We start from the raw sequence: 20703 nt of genomic DNA, 5'->3' as shown, positions 1-20703 counted from the left end.
CCCCGCAATGTCTGATTCACTCCCACAATGTCTGATTCACTCCCCGCAATGTCTGATTCATTCCCCGCAATGTCTGATTCACCCTCTCAATGTCCGATTCACGCTCCCCGCAATGTCTGATTCAGACACCAATGTCTGATTCAGCCCCGCAATGTCTGATTCACCCTCCCCAATATCTGATTTACCCCGGCAATGTCTGATTCACCCCCGCAATGTCTGATTCACCCTCGCAAAGTCTGATTCACACTCCCAAATGTCTGATTAACCCCCACAATGTATGAAACACTCCGGCATGTCTGATTCACCTTCCCCAATGTCTGATTCTCCCCGCAATTTCTTATTCACCCCCGCAATGTCTGATTCATGCCCCCCGCAATGTCTGATTCACCCCCCATGACTGATTCACTCCCCGCAAAATCTGATTCACTGCCCCGCAATCTCATTCACCCCCGCAATGTCTGATTCACACTCTGCAATGTCTGATTCACCCTCGCAATGTCTGATTCACCCCCGCCGCAATGTCTGATCCAACCCCCCCGCAATGTCTGATTCAGCCACCAATGTCTGATTCAGCCCCGCAAAGTCTGATTCACCCTCCCCAATGTCTGATTCACACCCCGCAATGTCTGATTCACCCCCGCAATGTCTGATTCACCCCCGCAATGTCTGAATCACCCCCACAATGTCTGATTCACCCCTGCAATGTTTGATTCACTCCCGCAAAGTCTGATTCACTCTCCGCAATGTCTGATTCACCCTCGCAATGGCTGATTCACCCCCCCGCAATGTCTGATTCAACCCCCCCGCAATGTCTGATTCAGCCACCAATGTCTGATTCAGCCCCGCAAAGTCTGATTCACCCTCCCCAATGTCTGATTCACACCCCGCAATGTCTGATTCACCCCCGCAATGTCTGATTCACCCCCGCAATGTCTGAATCACCCCCACAATGTCTGATTCACCCCTGCAATGTTTGATTCACTCCCGCAAAGTCTGATTCACTCTCCGCAATGTCTGATTCACCCTCGCAATGGCTGATTCACCCCCCCGCAATGTCTGATTCAACCCCCCCGCAATGTCTGATTCAGCCACCAATGTCTGATTCAGCCCCGCAAAGTCTGATTCACCCTCCCCAATGTCTGATTTACCCCGGCAATGTATGATTCACCCCCACAATGTCTGATTCACCCTCGCAAAGTCTGATTCACACTCCCCAATGTTTGATTTACCCCTGCAATGTACGAAACACGCCGACATAGTCTGATTCACCTCCCCCAATGTCTGATTCACCACCGCAATGTCTGATTCACCACCGCAATGTCTGATTCACCCCCCCATGTCTGATTCACTCCCCGCAATATCTGATTCAACCCCCCGCAATGTCTGATTCACCTCCCCAATGTCTGATTCCCCCCCGCAATGCCTGATTCATCCCCGCAATGTCTGATTCACACCCCCAATGTCGGATTCATCCCCCGCAATGTCTGATTCACTCCCGCAATGCCTGAGTCAACCCCCCGCCGCAATGTCTGATTCACTGACGCAATGTCTGATTCAACCCCCGCAATGTCTGATTCACTTCCCACAATCTCTGATTCACTCCCGCAATGGCTGATTCACTCCTGCAATGTTTGATTCACCCGGGAATGTCTGATTTACCCCGCAATGTCGGATTCACCCCCTGCAATGTCTAATTCATCCCCGCAATGTCTGATTCACCCTCGCAAAGTCTGATTCACCATCCCCAATGTCTGATTTACCCTTGCAATATCTGATTCACCCACGCAATGTCTGATTCACCCTCGCAAAGTCTAATTCACATTCCCCAATGTGTGATTTACCCCCGCAATGTATGAAACACCCCGGCAATGTCTGATTCACCACCCCCAATGTCTGATTCAACCACCCCGCAATGTCTGATTCAGCCACCAATCTCTGATTCAGCCCCGCAAAGTCTGGTTCACCCTCCCCAATGTCTGATTTACCCCCGCAGTGTCTGATTCACCCCCGCAATGTCTGATTCACCCTCCCCAATATCTGATTCACCCACGCAATGTCTGATTCACCCCCGCAATGCCTGATTCACCCCGCAATGCCTGATTCAACCCTCGCAATATCTGATTCACTTCCCACAATCTCTGATTCACTCCCGCAATTGCTGATTCACTCCTGCAATGTCTGATTCACCCGGGAATGTCTGATTTACCCCGCAATGTCGGATTGACCCCCTGCAAAGTCTGATTCACCCTCACAAAGTCTGATTCACACTCCCCAATGTCTGATTCAACCCCCCCGCAATGTCTGATTCAGCCACCAATGTCTGATTCAGCCCCGCAGTGTCAGATTCAACCCCGTAATATCTGATTCACTCCCACAATGTCTGATTCACTCCCCGCAATGTCTGATCCAGACACCAATGTCTGATTCAGCCCCGCAATGTCTGATTCACCCTCCCCAATGTCTGATTTACCCCGGCAATGTCTGATTCAACCCCGCAATGCCTGATTCATCCCCGCAATGTCTGATTCACACCCCCGAATGTCTGATTCATCCCCCGCAATGTCTGATTCACTCCCGCAATGCCTGAGTCAACCCCCTCCGCAATTTCTGATTCACTGCCGCAATGTCTGATTCACCCTCGCAATGTCTGATTCCCCCCCCCGCAATGTCTGATTTAGACTCCGATGTCTGATTCAGCCCCGCAATGTCTGAATGACCCTCCCCAATGTCTGATTTCCCCGGGAATGTCTGATTCACCCCCGCAATGTCTGATTCACCCTCGCAAAGTCTGATTCACACTCCCCACTGTCTGATTTACCCCCGCAATGTACAAAACACCCCGGCAATGTCTGATTCACCTCCCCCAATGTCTGATTCACCCCCGCAATGTCTGATTCACCCCCGCAATGTCAGATTCGTGCCCCCCCCGCAATGTCTGATTCACCCCCGCAATGTCTGATTCACACCCCCATGTCTGAATCACTCCCCGCAATGTCTGATTCACACCCCGCAATGTCTGATTTACTCCCGCAATGCCTGATTCTCCCCCGCAATGTCTGATTCACGTCCACAATGTCTGATTCACCAACGCAATGTCTGATTCATCCCCGCAATGTCTGATTCACACCCCCAATGTCTGATTCACCCCCTGCATTGTCTGATTCACTCCCGCAATGCCTGATTCAACCCTCGCAATATCTGATTCACTTCCCACAATCTCTGATTCACTCCCGCAATTGCTGATTCACTCCTGCAATGTCTGATTCACCCGGGAATGTCTGATTTACCCCGCAATGTCGGATTGACCCCCTGCAAAGTCTGATTCACCCCCGCAATGTCTGATTCACCCCCGCAATGTCTGATTCACCCTCGCAAAGTCTGATTCACACTCCCCACTGTCTGATTTACCCCCACAATGTACAAAACACCCCGGCAATGTCTGATTCACCTCCCCCAATGTCTGATTCACCCCCGCAATGTCTGATTCACCCCCGCAATGTCAGATTTGTGCCCCCCCCGCAATGTCTGATTCACCCCCGCAATGTCTGATTCACACCCCGATGTCTGAATCACTCCCCGCAATGTCTGATTCACCCCCGCAATGTCTGATTCACTCCCCGCAATGTCTGATTTACTCCCACAATGCCTGATTCTCCCCCGCAATGTCTGATTCACATCCACACTGTCTGATTCACCAACGCAATGTCTGATTCATCCCCGCAATGTCTGATTCACACCCCCAATGTCTGATTCACCCCCTGCATTGTCTGATTCACTCCCGCAATGCCTGAGTCAACCGCCCCCCGCAATTTCTGATTCACTCCCGCAATGTCTGATTCACCCCCCGCAATGTCTGATTCACTTCCCACAATGTCAGATTCACTCCCACAATGGCTGATTCACTCCTGCAATGTCTGATTCACTCCCGTAATATCTGATTCAGCCCAGAATGTCCGATTCACCCCGCAATGTCGGATTCACCCTCACAAAGTCTGATTCACCCTCGCCAATGTCTGATTTACCCCGGCAATATGCGAGTCATCAAAGAGTGCTGTGAGTTTGGGTAAGTGTGAGAGTTCTTATTTGTTATTTCTCTTTAAATCATTCTTGACAAGATTACTTAAGCAGTTTAAGTAAAGGGGAAACGTTAAATATTTGGGATTCTGTTGGTTTAAGAAGAGTAAAACAAGGTTACACTGCAGTAGGAGTGAATTGGCACAGCAGGCAGTGGAAACCAGTTTTCTAACCAATCAGCAGGGGTGACTCATTTGGCTGTAAACAAACAAACAGTATAAAAAGACCAGTCCTAGTGTAAGCAAGCACTGAGTGTGAGTCATCAAAGAGTGCTGTGAGTTTGGGTAAATGTGAGAGTTCTTTCATTGTTATTTCTCTTTAAATCATTCTTGATAAGATTACTTAAGCAGTTTAAGTAAAGGGGAAAAGTTAAATATTTGGGATTCTGTTGGTTTAAGAAGAGTAAAACAAGGTTACACTGCAGTAGGAGTAAATTTGCACAGTATGCAATGGAAACCAGTTTTCTAACCAATCAGCAGGGGTGACTCATTTGGCTGTAAACAAACAGTATAAAAAGACCAGTCCTAGTGCGAGCAAGCACTGACTGCGAGTCATCAAAGAGCGCTGTGAGTTTGGGTAAGTGTGAGAGTTCTTTCATTGTTATTTCTCTTTAAATCATTCTTGATAAGATTACTTAAGCAGTTTAAGTAAAGGGGAAAAGTTAAATATCTGGGATTCTGTTGGTTTAAGAAGAGTAAAACAAGGTTACACTGCAGTAGGAGTAAATTGGCACAGCAGGCAGTGGAAACCAGTTTTCTAACCAATCAGCAGGGGTGACTCATTTGGCTGTAAACAAACAAACAGTATAAAAAGACCAGTCCTAGTGCAAGCAAGCACTGAGTGCGAGTCATCAAAGAGTGCTGTGAGTTTGGGTAAGTGTGAGTTAGGGTAAGTGGGGTGTTAGGTGCCCTTTTCAAACTTTAACTCTGTGGGTTGTAGTTAATAAGGCCTTTCTGGTGCAGAGTGACTGTTGGTAAACCATTTAACTGGTGTAACTAGAGGGATTGATTTAATTTAAATCCAATTAATTAAAGGGGATACTAGCATCTAAAATCGGGCAGAGGGTGTCCATAACTAACAATAAAAAATTTAAGTAATTACATAGAATGGAGCAGGTGATGTGTTACTGTTGCGAGATGTGGGAGCTGGTGAACCCCATTGAGGCTCACGGTGATTACATCTGTGACAAGTGTCTGCTGCTATAGGAACTCCAGCTCCGTGTTGATGAGCTGGAGTCTGAGCTTCAGACACTGCGACACATCAGGGAGGGGGAGAAGTACCTGGACTCTGTGTATCAGGAGGTGGTCACACCTATGAAGTTAATTAATTCAGATGTAGCCCATGGTCAGGGACAGGACGGTGTGACTACGAGTGAGGCAGGTATGGGGATCCAGGAGGTAGGGCTGGAGAAGCCGCAGCCCTTGCTCTTGTCCAACAGGTTCGAGGTTCTTACTCCCTGTGGGGACAGGAGCAGGGACTGCAGGGAGGATGAGCAACCTGGCCACAGCACCGTGGAACGGGGGGCCATTCAAGAGGGGGGAGTAACTAGAAATGTTGTAGTGGTAGGGGATAGTATTATTAGGGGGATAGATAGAGTTCTCTGCAGCCGAGAGTGAGAGTCCCGAAGGCTATGTTGCCTACCCGGTGCCAGGGTTAAGGGCATCTCCTCTGGGCTGGAAAGAAACTTGCAGTGGGAGGGGTGGATCCAGTTGTCATGGTCCATGTCGGTACAAACGACGTAGATAGGACTAGGAAGCCGGTTCTCTTAAAGGAGTATGAGCAGCTAGGGGTCAAATTAAAAAACAGAACCTCAAGGGTAATAATCCTGAGCCACGAGCAATTTTGGCTAGGACAAATAAAATTAGGGAGTTAAATGCGTGGCTCAAAGACTGGTGTGGGAGAAATGGGTTTTGCTTCCTGGGACACTGGCACCAGTACTGGGGCAGGAGGGAGCTGTTCCGTTGGGACGGGCTTCACTTGGCCAGTGCTGGGACTAGAGTCCTGGCGGATCATATAACTAGGGCTGTAGAGAGGGCTTTAAACTAACTAGTGGGGGAAGGTTCCTAGAGAGCAAATAATAAAAATGACAACAGAGAAGGTCATAGACTTAGGTAGCAGTGGGGAAATTAAACACCAGAGCGTGTCAGGAAGGGGCAGAAGGTATGGAGTAAAAGGTAAAGTAATAAAAAGGGCAAAAGCAGGAACTAAGTGTCACAAAACATATTTGAAAGTTCTCTATCTCAATGCACGTAGCATTCGTAACAAAATAGATGAGTTAATGGCACAAATAACTACATATGGGTATGATCTTGTGGCCATTACAGAAACATGGCTGCAGGGTGACAATGCCTGGGAATTAAACATCCCAGGTTATTTAACGATCAGGAAGGACAGGCAGGAAGGAAGGGGAGGTAGGGTGGCTATGTTGGTAAAGGAAGGAATCACTGTAATACAGAGAAATGATATTGGGTCAAAAGATCAGGATAATGAAACAGTTTGGGTGGAGGTAAGGAATAATAAGGGGAAACAAAATCTAGTGCGCATAGTCTGTAGGCCTCCGAACAGTTGCAACTCTGTTGGACGGAGTATCAATCAGGAAATAGTTGAGGCTTGTAATAAGGGAACTTCTATAATTATGGGGGATTTTAACTATCATATTAATTGGACAAATCAAATTGGGCAGGGCTGCCTTGAGGATGAGTTCATTGAGTGTATTAGGGATGGGTTTCTAGAGCAGTATGTAACTGAACCGACCAGGGGGCAAGCAACCTTAGATCTGGTCCTGTGTAACGAGACAGGATTAATTAAAAATGTCCTAGTAAAGGATCCCCTTGGAATGAGTGACCATAACATGGTTGAATTCCATATTCAATTAGAGGGTGAGAAGGTTGGATCTCAAACAAGCGTGCTAAGCTTGAATAAAGGAGACTATGAAGGTATGAGAGCGGAATTGAGTAGAGTGGATTGGGAAAATAGATTAAAGGGTAAGATGATACATGATCAGTGGTGTACATTTAAGGAGTTATTTTACAACTTCCAAAAAAAATATATTCCACTGAGAAGAAAAGGGTGTAAAAGAAAAGACAGCCATCCGTGGCTAAGTAAAGAAATTAAGGATAGTATTCGACTAAAAACAAGGGCAGATAAGGTAGCCAAATCTAGTGGGAGGATAGAGGATTGGGAAAACTTTAAAAGACAGCAAAAAATAACAAAAAGATTAAGAAAGGGAAGATAGGTTATGAAAATAAATTAGCAAAAAATATAAAAACAGATAGTAAGAGTTTTTATAGTTATATAAAAAGAAAAAGGGTGGCTAAAGTAAATGTTGGTCCCTTAGAGGATGAGACCGGGAAATTAATGGTGGGAAATATGGAGATGGCAAAAACACTGAATGAATATTTTGTATCAGTCTTTACAGTAGAGGACACTAAGAATATCCCAACACTGGACAAACAGGGGGCTATGGGGGGGAGGAGCTAAACACGATCAAAATCACGAAGGAAGTGGTACTCGGTAAAATAATGGGACTCAAGGCAGATAAATCATCTGGACCTGATGGCTTACATCCTAGGGTCTTGAGGGAAGTGGCGGTAGGGATTGTGGATGCATTGGTAATAATTTTCCAAAACTCCCTGGACTCAGCAAAGGCCCCGGCAGACTGGAAAACTGCTAATGTAACACCCTTATTTAAAAAGGGCAGTAGACAGAAGGCTGGAAACTATAGACCGGTTAGCCTAACATCTGTGGTAGGTAAAATTTTGGAGTCCATTATTAAGGAGACAGTAACAGGACATTTGGATAATCATAATTTAATAGGACAAAGTCAGCATGGTTTTATGACGGGGAAGTCATGTTTGACAAATTTGCTGGAGTTCTTTGAGGAAGTAACATATAGGGTGGATAAAGGGGAACCAGTGGATGTAGTGTATTTAGACTTCCAAAAGGCATTTGACAAGGTGCCACACAAAAGATTACTGCTTAAGATAAAAAAATCACGGGATTGGGGGTAATATTCTGGCATGGCTAGAGGATTGGCTATCTAACAGAAGGCAGAGAGTTGGGATAAATGGTTCATTCTCAGACTGGCAATCAGTAACTAGTGGTGTTCCGCAGGGGTCAGTGCTGGGTCCCCAACTCTTTACAATCTATATTAACAATTTGGAGGAGGGGACCGAGTTTAACATATCAAAGTTTGCAGATGATACTAAGATGGGAGGGAAAGTAGTAAGTGAGGAGGACATAAAAAACCTGCAAGGGGACATAGACAGGCTAAGTAAGTGGGCAGAGATTTGGCAGATGGAATACAATACTGGAAAGTGTGAGGTTATGCACTTTGGCAGGAAAAATCGTAGAGCAAGTTATTATCTTAATGGCAAGAAACTGGAAAGTACTGAAGTACAAAGGGATCTGGGGGACCTGGTGCACGAAACTCAAAAGGCTAGTATGCAGGTGCAGCAAGTGGTTAAGAAGGCCAATGGAATGTTGGCTTTCATTGCTAGGGGGATAGAATATAAAAATAGGGAGGTATTGCTTCAGTTGTACAAGGTATTGGTGAGACCGTACCTGCATACAGTTTTGGTGTCCATACTTAAGAAAAGACATACTTGCTCTCGAGTCAGTACAAAGAAGGTTCACTCGGTTAATCCCGGGGATGAGGGGATGGACATATGAGGAGAGGTTGAGTAGATTGGGACTCTACTCATTGGAGTTCAGAAGAATGAGAGGGGATCTTATTGAAACATATAAGATTGTGAAGGGGTTGGATCGGGTGGATGCGGGGAGGATGTTCCCGATGATGGGTGAAACTAGAACTAGGGGGCATAGTCTTAGAATAAGGGGCTGCTCTTTCAAAACTGAGATGAGGAGGAACTACTTCACTCAGAGGGTGGTAGGTCCATGGAATATGCTGCCCCAAAAAGCTGTAGAAGCTACATCATTACATAAATTTAAAACAGAAATAGACAGTTTCCTAGAAGTAAAGGGAATTAAGGGTTACGGGGAGCGGGCAGGAATTTGGACATGAGTCTAGGTTCGGATCGGACATGGCCCTGTGGGTAGTGAAGCGGGCCCAGGGGCCGTGTAGCCTGATCCTGCTATTATTTCGTGTGTCAAATTCTGTTAGATTCAGGAGTTGGTTCTGTGATAGTAGATTGGCGGTTAGGATCAGATCAGCCATGATCTTATTGAATGGTGGAGCAGGCTCGAGGGGCCGATTGGCCTACTCCTGCTCCTATTTCTTATGTTCTTATGATTCACCCCCGCAATGTCTGATTCACCCTCGCAAATTCTGATTCACCCCCGCAATGTATGAAACACCCCGGCAATGTCTGATTCACCTCCCCCAATGTCTGACTCAGCCCCGCAAAGTCTGATTCACCCTCGCAATGTCTGATTCACGCCCGCAATGTCCGATTCACTCCCACAATGTCTGATTTAGCCCGGCAATGTCTGATTCACCCCTGTAATGTCTGATTCACCCTCGCAAAGTCTGATTCACACTCCCCAATGTCTGATTTACCCCCGCAATGTATGAAACCCCGGCAATGTCTGAATCACCTCCCCCAATGTCTGATTCACCCCTGCAATGTCTGATTCACCCCCGCAATGTCTGATTCATGCCCCCCCCGCAATGTCTGATTCATCCCCGCAATGTCTGATTCACCCCCGCAATGTCGGATTCACCCCCCGCAATGTCCGATTCACCCCAGTAATGTCTGATTCACTCCCCGCAATGTCTGATTCACACTCCCCAATGTCTGATTTAACCCGGCAATGTCTGATTCACCCCCGCAATGTCTGATTCACCCTCGCAAAGTCTGATTCACACTCCCCAATGTCTGATTTACCCCCGCAATGTATGAAACACCCCGGCAATGTCTGATTCACCTCCCCCAATGTCTGATTCACACACATAAATTTGTTATTCACTCCCCCAATGTCTGATTCACTCCGCAATGTCTGATTCACCCCGGAATGTCTGATTCACCCCGCAATGTCTGATTCACCCCCGCAATGTCCGATTCACCCCCGCAATGTCTGATTCACTCCCACAATGTCTGATTCATTCCCCGCAATGTCTAATTCACCCTCTCAATGTCTGATTCACGCTCCCCGCAATGTCTGATTCAGACACCAATGTCTGATTCAGCCCCGCAATGTCTGATGCACCCTCCCCAATGTCTGATTTAGCCCGCCAATGCCTGATTCACCCCTGGTGTGGAGATGCCGGAGTTGGACTGGGGTGGACAAATGTAAGAAATCACACAACACCAGGTTATAGTCCAACAGCTTTATTTGAAATCACAAGCTTTCGGAGCGCTGCTCCTTCTTCAGGTGAAGTGGAGAAATGCATAAAGACACAGCTTATATAGTCAGAGAATCATGTCAGATGTTTACAGGTAACCTTTCCAACTGCCATTTATCGCACCTCGGCAGGGAGATAATCACAGCAGTCAAAGGTGTGAATGGTGTCCAAACAGGTCAGTCAGGGAAACATTACATCAAAGAACAATGAGGTGGGGTCACAAGGGGTCAAATATTGCAGATGCTGGGGTCTGTATGAAAAACAAAAAAACAGACAAAAAACATTTTTTTTGGCTGGAAATCACAGCAGGTCCAGCCGCATCTGTGTAGAGAGAACAAGCCAATGTCGACTCGAGTCTGGATGACCCTGCATCAGGTGGGGTTACATGTAGCGTGACATGAACCCAAGATCTCGGTTAAGGCCGTCCTCATGGGTGCGGAACTTGGCTATCAGAAACTGATAGCCAAGTTCCGCACCCATGAGGACGGCCTTAACCGAGATCTTGGGTTCGTGTCACGCTACATGTAACCCCACCTGATGCAGGGTCATCCAGACTCGAGTCGACATTGGCTTGTTCTCTCTACACAGATGCGGCTGGACCTGCTGTGACTTCCAGCCAAAAAAAATGTTTTTTGTCTGTTTTTTTGTTTTTCATACAGACCCCAGCATCTGCAAAATTTGACCCCTTGTGACCCCACCTCATTGTTCTTTGATGTAATGTTTCCCTGACTGACCTGTTTGGACACCATTCACACCTTTGACTGCTGTGATTATCTCCCTGCCGAGGTGCGATAAATGGCAGTTGGAAAGGTTACCTGTAAACATCTGACATGATTCTCTGACTATATAAGCTGTGTCTTTATGCATTTCTCCACTTCATCTGAAGAAGGAGCAGCGCTCCGAAAGCTTGTGATTTCAAATAAAGCTGTTGGACTATAACCTGGTGTTGTGTGATTTCTTACATTGATTCACCCCTGTAATGTCTGATTCACCCTCGCAAAGTCTGATTCACACTCCCCAATGTCTGATTTACACCCGCACAGCCCCGAGACCGGAGGAGCAGCGGACCTGCGCGGAAGCAGCCCGAGGCGGGAGAGCTTAAAGGCTTGAGAGGGAGCAGTCAGAGGCACCGAGGCCCACAGCCCCGAGACCGGAGGAGCAGCGGACCTGCGCGGAAGCAGCCCGAGGCGGGAGAGCTTAAAGGCTTGAGAGGGAGCAGTCAGAGGCACCGAGGCCCACAGCCCCGAGACCGGAGGAGCAGCGGACCTGCGCGGAAGCAGCCCGAAGCGGGAGAGTTTAAAAGCTCACCTTTCGCGGGCTTTTTCTTTCACAGCTGGTGCAATCAGGAGAGCAGGAGGCCAGTAACTCTTATATAGGTGGAGCTGTTGCTAAACCCGAAACACTACAGTGTAGTGTCTCCCACCCTTCCACCTCCTCTAACCTTTTAGGGGTTAGGGGAAGTTGAAAAGGTAGGTTCAATTTATTTTATTTCAGGAGCCTAACCTAGGTGGAAAAGGTTCCAGGACAGGAGGCGGCAGTGAAAATACAACACCAGAAAACAGGTAGGTGACTGGTTGGTGAGTACTTTCACAAACTTATTCTAAGTAGAATTCAATAATTAAGCTAAATCGTAGTAAATAAAAGGGTATTGTAAGGGTTAAGTCATGGAAGGGCAGCTCGGACCCGTGCCATGCTCCTCCTGTGCCATGTGGGAAATCAGGGACACTGTCCCTGACAACTATGTGTGCAGGAAGTGTGTCCAGCTGCAGCTCCTAGCGGACCGCATGGCGGCGCTGGAGCTGCGAATGGACTCACTCTGGAGCATACGCGATGCTGAGGATCTTGTGGATAGCACATTCAGTGAGTTGGTCACACCGCAGGTAAAGGCTAGCTCAGACAGTAAATGGGTGACCAAAAGGCAGGGTAAAGGCAGGAAGGTAGTGCAGGAGTCGCCTGCGGTCATCTCCCTCCAAAACAGGTTTACTGTTTTGGGTACTGTTGGGGGAGATGACTTATCAGGGGAAGGCACCAGCAGCCAGGTTCAGGGCACCATGACTGGCTCTGCTGCACAGAAGGGCGGAAAAAAGAGGGATAGGGCTATAGTGATAGGGGATTCAATTGTAAGGGGGATAGATAGGAGTTTCTGTGGCCGAGACCGAGACTCCAAGATGGTATGTTGCCTCCCTGGTGCAAGGGTCAAGGATGTCTCGGAGCGGGTGCAGAGCATTCTGAAGGGGGAGGGGGATCAGCCAGTTGTCGTGGTACATGTAGGTACCAACGATGTAGGTAAAAAGAGGGAGGAGGTCCTACAAGCTGAATTTAGGGAGTTAGGAGCTAAATTGAAAAGTAGGACCTCAAAGGTAGTAATCTCTGGATTGCTACCAGTGCCACGAGCTAATAAGTTTAGAGAGAGTAAGATAGATAAGCTAAATACGTGGCTTGAGCAGTGGTGCAAGGGAGAGGGATTTAAATTCCTGAGGCATTGGAACCAGTTCTTGGGGAGGAGTGACCTGTACCAAGGGGACGGTCTACACCTGAACTGTGAGGGAGCCGATGTCCTCGGGGTAATATTTTCTAGGGCGGTTCGGGAGGATTTAAACTAATTTGGCAGGGGGATGGGAACCTAGGTAGTGGAAAAGAGGGAAGTCATATGAAGTCAGAAATAGATGGTAGAAAGGTGAGAAGCAATAAGCAAAGGAGAGAAACACAAAGGGCCAAACTAATTCATAATGAGAGTGTGAAAAAAGCAAGCCTGAAGGCTTTGTATCTTAATGCTAGAAGCATTAGGAACAAGGTGGATGAATTAGTTGTGGAAATAGAGGTAAACAAGTATGATTTGATTGGGATTACAGAAACGTGGCTGCAGGGTGGGCAAGGCTGGGAACTTAACATCCAGGGATATACAATATTTAGGAAGGATCGGCAAAAAGGTAGGGGAGGTGGGGTAGCATTGCTGGTAAAGGAGGGGATTAATGCAATGGAAAGGAAGGATATTAACTCGGATGAAACGGAATCTGTATGGGTAGAAATGAGAAATAGCAAGGGGAGGAAAACGTTAGTGGGTGTGATATATAGGCCTCCAAATAGTAATATGGAGGTGAGGGAAGGCATAAAAAGGGAAATTAGAGAAGCGTGCGATAAGAGCACAGCTGTCATCATGGGTGACTTTAATTTACATATTGATTGGACTACCCAAATTAGTAAAAATTCTGAGGAGGAGGAATTCCTGGAATGTTTTCGGGACGGTTATCTGGACCAATATGTCGAGGAGCCGACTCGAGATCAGGCCATTTTAGACTGGGTATTGTGCAATGAGAAGGGACTTATCAGCAATCTTCTTGTACGAGGCCCCTTGGGTCAGAGCGATCATAATATGATCGAGCTCTCAGTCGAGATGGAGAGTGAGGAAATTGAATCAGAGACTAAGGTCCAGAACTTAAATAAAGGGAATTACGAGGGTATGAGACGGGAATTGGGTAAGATTGATTGGGTGGTGTTTCTGGGGGGATTGACAGTGGATAGACAATGGCAAGCATTCAAAGATAGAATGGAAGAATTCCAGAACATGTTTATACCGGTTTGGCATAAAAATAAACCTAAAAAGGTGACTCAACCGTGGATAACGAGGGAAATTAGGGACAGCATAAAATCAAAAAAAAGGGCATATCAACTGGCAAAAAAAAGCACCAGACCGGAAGATTGGGGGCAGTACAGGATACAGCAAAAGAGGACAAAGGGATTAATCAGGAAGGGGAAAATAGAATACGAAAGTAAACTTGCAGCAAACATAAAGACAGACTGCAAAAGCTTTTATCGGTATATCAGGAGGAAAAGACTGGTAAAATCCCAAGTCGGTCCCTTGCAGTCCGATTCGGGAGAATATATAATGGAGAATAAGGAAATGGCAGACCAATTAAACTCATACTTTGGTTCTGTATTCACAAAGGAGGACACAAATAACCTCCCAGGAATATCGGCAAACATAGGGACTAATGAGAGGGAGGAGCTGACAGAAATTAGTATCTCTAGGGATATGGTGTTGGGTAAGTTGAGGGGACTGAAGGCCGACAAATCCCCGGGGCCTGATAAACTACATCCTAGGGTACTTAAGGAGGTGGCCCTGGAGATAGCAGATGCTCTAAGGATCATCTTCCGGAACTCCATTGACTCGGGAACAGTACCCGTGGATTGGAGGGTAGCTAATGTTACCCCAATATTTAAAAAGGGGGGTAGAGAGAAAGCAGGGAATTATAGACCAGTAAGCCTTACATCGGTTGTGGGCAAAATGCTAGAGTCCATTATTAAGGATAAAATAGCGGAGCACTTGACAAATGGGGAAAGGATCGGACAGAGTCAACATGGATTTACAAAGGGTAAATCGTGTTTGACTAATCTGCTGGAATTTTTTGAGGAGGTAACTGGTAGAATAGATGGGGGAGAGCCAGTGGATGTGGTGTACCTTGACTTCCAGAAAGCCTTCGATAAGGTTCCACACAAAAGATTATCATGCAAAATTAAGGCTCATGGGATTGGGGGCAAAGTATTAACGTGGATAGAGAACTGGCTGGCAGATAGAAAACAGAGAGTTGGAATAAACGGCTCGTTTTCGGAGTGGCAGGCAGTGACCAGCGGGGTGCCGCAAGGATCTGTCCTGGGACCCCAGCTGTTCACAATATATATAAATGATCTGGATCAGGGAATTGGATGCAATATTTCCAAATTCGCTGACGACACTAAACTAGGAGGAGGGGTGGGCTCTGATGAGGATGTCAGGAGGCTACAGTGCGATTTGGACAGGTTGGGGGAATGGGCGGATACGTGGCAGATGCACTATAATGTGGATAAATGCGAGGTTATCCACTTTGGGGGTAAAAACAGGAGGGTAGATTATTATCTAAATGGCAATAGATTGGGAGATGGGGAAGTGCAGAGGGACCTGGGTGTTCTTGTGCACCAGTCACTGAAGGAGAGCATGCAGGTGCAACAGGCGATTAAGAAGGCAAATGGTATGTTGGCCTTCATATCAAGGGGGTTCGAGTATAGGAATAGGGATACCTTACTACAGCTGTACAAGGTGCTGGTGAGACCGCATCTGGAGTATTGTGTACAGTTTTGGTCGCCCCATCTGCGGAAGGATGTTCTTGCCATGGAAAGAGTGCAACGGCGATTCACCAGGCTGATACCTGGAATGGCGGGAATGACCTACGAAGAGAGATTAAATAGTTTGGGCTTGTACTCACTGGAGTTTAGAAGATTGAGAGGGGATCTCATCGAAACATATAAAATTATGGCAGGCCTGGACAGGCTGAATTCAGAGAGAATGTTTCCAATGGCCGGGGAGCACAGAACCAGGGGCCACAGTCTAAAAATAGCGGGCAAATCATTTAAAACAGAGATGAGGAAGAATTTCTTCACTCAAAGAGTGGTGAGCCTGTGGAATTCCCTGCCACAGAGGGCTGTGAAGGCTAATTCAATAAATATTTTCAAGAGAGAATTGGATATATTTCTGAAGGCTAAGGGGATTAAGGGTTACAGAGAAAAGGCGGGGACGGGGTACTGAACTGGTAAGATCAGCTATGATCTCAGACGAAGATCAGCCATGATCTCATTGAATGGCGGAGCAGGCTCGAAGGGCCGAATGGCCTACTCCTGTTCCTATCTCTATGTATCTATGAAACCCCGGCAATGTCTGATTCACCTCCCCCAATGTCTGATTCACCCCCGCAATGTCTGATTCACCGACGCAATGTCTGATTCATGCCCCCCCCGCAATGTTTGATTCACCCCCTCAATGTCTGATTCACCCCTGCGATGTCTGATTCAATTCCCCCAATGTCTGATTCACCCCCGCAATGTCTGATTCACCCCCGCAATGTCTGATTCATACCCCCCACAATGTCTGATTCACCCTCGCAATGCCTGATTCACATCCGCAATGTCTGATTCACACCCCCAATGTCTGATTCACCCCCGCAATGTTTGATTCATCCCCGCAATGTCTGATTCACCCCCGCAATGTCTGATTCACCCCCCGCAATGTCTGATTCACCCCTGCAATGTTTGATTCACCCCCGCAATGTCTGATTCACCGACGCAATGTCTGATTCATGCCCCCCCCGCAATGTTTGATTCACCCCCTCAATGTCTGATTCACCCCTGCGATGTCTGATTCAATTCCCCCAATGTCTGATTCACCCCCGCAATGTCTGATTCACCCCCGCAATGTCTGATTCATACCCCCCCACAATGTCTGATTCACCCTCGCAATGCCTGATTCACATCCGCAATGTCTGATTCACACCCCCAATGTCTGATTCACCCCCGCAATGTTTGATTCATCCCCGCAATGTCTGATTCACCCCCGCAATGTCTGATTCACCCCCCGCAATGTCTGATTCACCCCTGCAATGTCTGATTCACCCCTGCAATGTTTGATTCACCCCCGCAATGTCCGATTCATCCCCGCAATGCCTGATTCACCCCCACAATATCTGATTCACTCCCCGCAATGTCTGATTCACCCTCTCAATGTCTGATTCACGCACCCTGCAATGTCTGATTCAGACACCAATGTCTGATTCACCCTCTCAATGTCTGATTCACGCACCCTGCAATGTCTGATTCAGACACCAATGTCTGATTTACCCCGGCAATGTCTGATTCACCCTCTCAATGTCTGATTCACGCACCCTGCAATGTCTGATTCAGACGCCAATGTCTGATTCAGCCCCGCAATGTCTGATTTACCCCGGCAATGTCTGATTCACCCTCTCAATGTCTGATTCACGCACCCTGCAATGTCTGATTCAGACACCAATGTCTGATTCAGCCCCGCAATGTCTGATTTACCCCGGCAATGTCTGATTCACCCTCTCAATGTCTGATTCACGCACCCTGCAATGTCTGATTCAGACGCCAATGTCTGATTCAGCCCCGCAATGTCTGATTCACACTCCCCAATGTCTGATTTACCCCGGCAATGTCTGATTCACCCCCGCAATGTCTCATTCGTCCCCGCAATGTCTGATTCACATCCGTAAATTTGTTATTCACTCCCCCAATGTCTGATTCACTCCGCAATGTCTGATTCACCCCGCAATGTCTGATTCACCCCTGCAATGTTTGATTCACCCCCGCAGTGTCCGATTCACCCCCGCAATGTCTGATTCACTCCCACAATATCTGATTCATTCCCCCCAATGTCTGATTCACCCCCGCAATGTTTGATTCACCCCCGCAATGTCCGATTCACCCCCGCAATGTCTGATTCACTCCCACAATGTCTGATTCATTCCCCGCAATGTCTGATTCACCCTCTCAATGTCTGATTCACGCTCCCCGCAATGTCTGATTCATCCCCGCAATGTCTGATTCACCCCTGCAATGTTTGATTCACCCCCGCAATGTCCGATTCACCCCCACAATATCTGATTCATTCCTCGCAATGTTTGATTCATCCCCGCAATGTCTGATTCATCCCCGTAATGTCTGATTTATCCCTGCAATGTCTGATTCACTCCCGCAATCCTGATTCAACCCCCCCGCAATGTCTGATTCACTCCCGCAATGTCTGATTCACCCCACAATGTCTGATTCACCCAAGCAATATCCGATTCAACCCCCGCAATGTCTGATTCACTCCCACAATATCTGATACACCCTCGCAAAGTCTGATTCACACTCCCTAATGTCTGATTTACCCCCGCAATGTATGAAACACCCCCGCAATGTCTGATTCACCCCCCGCAATGTCTGATTCACCCCCCGCAATGTCTGATTCACCCCTGCAATGTTTGATTCACCCCTGCAATGTCCGATTCACCCCGGAATGTCTGATTCACCCCGCAATGTCAGATTCACCCCCTGCAATGTCTGATTGACCCCCGCAATGTCTGATTCAAACTCGCAAAGTCGGATTCACCCTCCCCAATGTCTGATTTACCCCGGCAATATGTGATTCACCCCTGCAATGTCCGATTCACCCCGGAATGTCTGATTCACCCCGCAATGTCAGATTCACCCCCTGCAATGTCTGATTGACCCCCGCAATGTCTGATTCAAACTCGCAATGTCTGATTCACCCCCCGCAATGTCTGATTCACCCTGCAATGTCTAAATCTCCCTGCAATGTCTGATTCAACCCCGCAATGTCTGATTCACGCTCCGCAATGTCTGATTCAGCCCCGCAATGTCTGATTCAACACCGCAATGTCTGATTCACTCTCCGCAATGTCTGATTCAGCCCCGCAATGTCTGATTCAACCCCGCAATGTCTGATTCACTCTCCGCAATGTCTGATTCAGCCCCGCAATGTCTGATTCACCCTCCCCAATATCTGATCTACCTCCACAATGTCCAATTCACCCCCGCAATGTCTGATTCACCCTCGCAAAGTCTGATTCACGATTCCCCGCAATGTCAGATTCACCCCCGCAATGTCTGATTCAACCCCCGCAATGTCTGATTCTCCCCCGCAATGTCTGATTCACCACCGCAAAGTCTGATTCATGCCCCCAATGTCTGATTCACCCCCGCAATGTCTGATTCATCCCCGCAATGCCTGATTCATCCCCGTAATGTCTGATTTATCCCTGCAATGTCTGATTCACTCCCGCAATCCTGATTCAACCCCCCCCGCAATATCCGATTCAACCCTCGCAAAGTCTGATTCACACTCCCTAATGTCTGATTTACCCCCGCAATGTATGAAACACCCTGGCAATGTCTGATTCACCTCCCCCAATGTCTGATTCACCCCCACAATGTCTTATTCACCCCCGTAATGTCAGATTCATGCACTCCCGCAATGCCTGATTCACCCCCGCAATGTCTGATTCATGCCCCCATGTCTGATTCACTCTCCGCAATGTCTGATTCACCCTCGCAATGTCTGATTCACTCCCCCCGCAATATCTGATTCAGCTACCAATGTCTGATTCAGCCCCGCAAAGTCTGATTCACCCTCCCATATGTCTGATTCACCCACGCAATGTTTGATTCACGCCCGCAATGTCTGAATCACCCCGCAATATCTGATTCACCCCAGCAATGTCTGATTCACACCCGCAATGTCCGATTCACCCCCGCAATGTCTGATTCACACCCTCATGTCTGATTCCCTCCCCGCAATATCTGATTCACCCCCCCGCAATGTCTGATTCACCCCCGCAATGTCTGATTCACCCTCGCAATGTCTGATTCATGCCCCCAATGTCTGATTGACCCCCGCAATGTCTGATTCAAACTCGCAAAGTCGGATTCACCCTCCCCAATGTCTGATTTACCCCGGCAATATGTGATTCACCCGCGCAATGTCTGATTCACCCCCCGCAATGTCTGATTCACCCTGCAATGTCTAAATCTCCCTGCAATGTCTGATTCAACCCCGCAATGTCTGATTCACGCTCCGCAATGTCTGATTCAGCCCCGCAATGTCTGATTCAACCCCGCAATGTCTGATTCACTCTCCGCAATGTCTGATTCAGCCCCGCAATGTCTGATTCAACCCCGCAATGTCTGATTCACTCTCCGCAATGTCTGATTCAGCCCCGCAATGTCTGATTCACCCTCCCCAATGTCTGATTTACCTCCGCAATGTCCAATTCACCCCCGCAATGTCTGATTCACCCTCGCAAAGTCTGATTCACGATTCCCCGCAATGTCAGATTCACCCCCGCAATGTCTGATTCACCCCCCGCAATGTCTGATTCACCCCCCCAATGTCTGATTCAACCCCCCCGCAATGTCTGATTCAGCCACCAATGTCTGATTCATCCCCGTAATGTCTGATTCACCCCCCGCAATGTCTGATTCACCCCTGCAATGTTTGATTCACCCCTGCAATGTCCGATTCACCCCGGAATGTCTGATTCACCCCGCAATGTCAGATTCACCCCCTGCAATGTCTGATTGACCCCCGCAATGTCTGATTCAAACTCGCAAATTCGGATTCACCCTCCCCAATGTCTGATTTACCCCGGCAATATGTGATTCACCCGCGCAATGTCTGATTCACCCCCCGCAATGTCTGATTCACCCTGCAATGTCTAAATCTCCCTGCAATGTCTGATTCAACCCCGCAATGTCTGATTCACGCTCCGCAATGTCTGATTCAGCCCCGCAATGTCTGATTCAACCCCGCAATGTCTGATTCACTCTCCGCAATGTCTGATTCAGCCCCGCAATGTCTGATTCAACCCCGCAATATCTGATTCACTCTCCGCAATGTCTGATTCAGCCCCGCAATGTCTGATTCACCCTCCCCAATGTCTGATTTACCTCCGCAATGTCCAATTCACCCCCGCAATGTCTGATTCACCCCCCGC

This window comes from Somniosus microcephalus, chromosome 10, assembly GCF_052327205.1.
Source record: "Somniosus microcephalus isolate GS21.2 chromosome 10, FLI_Smic_1.0, whole genome shotgun sequence".
NCBI lineage: Eukaryota > Metazoa > Chordata > Chondrichthyes > Squaliformes > Somniosidae > Somniosus > Somniosus microcephalus.
This window is presented reverse-complemented; position numbering follows the sequence as displayed.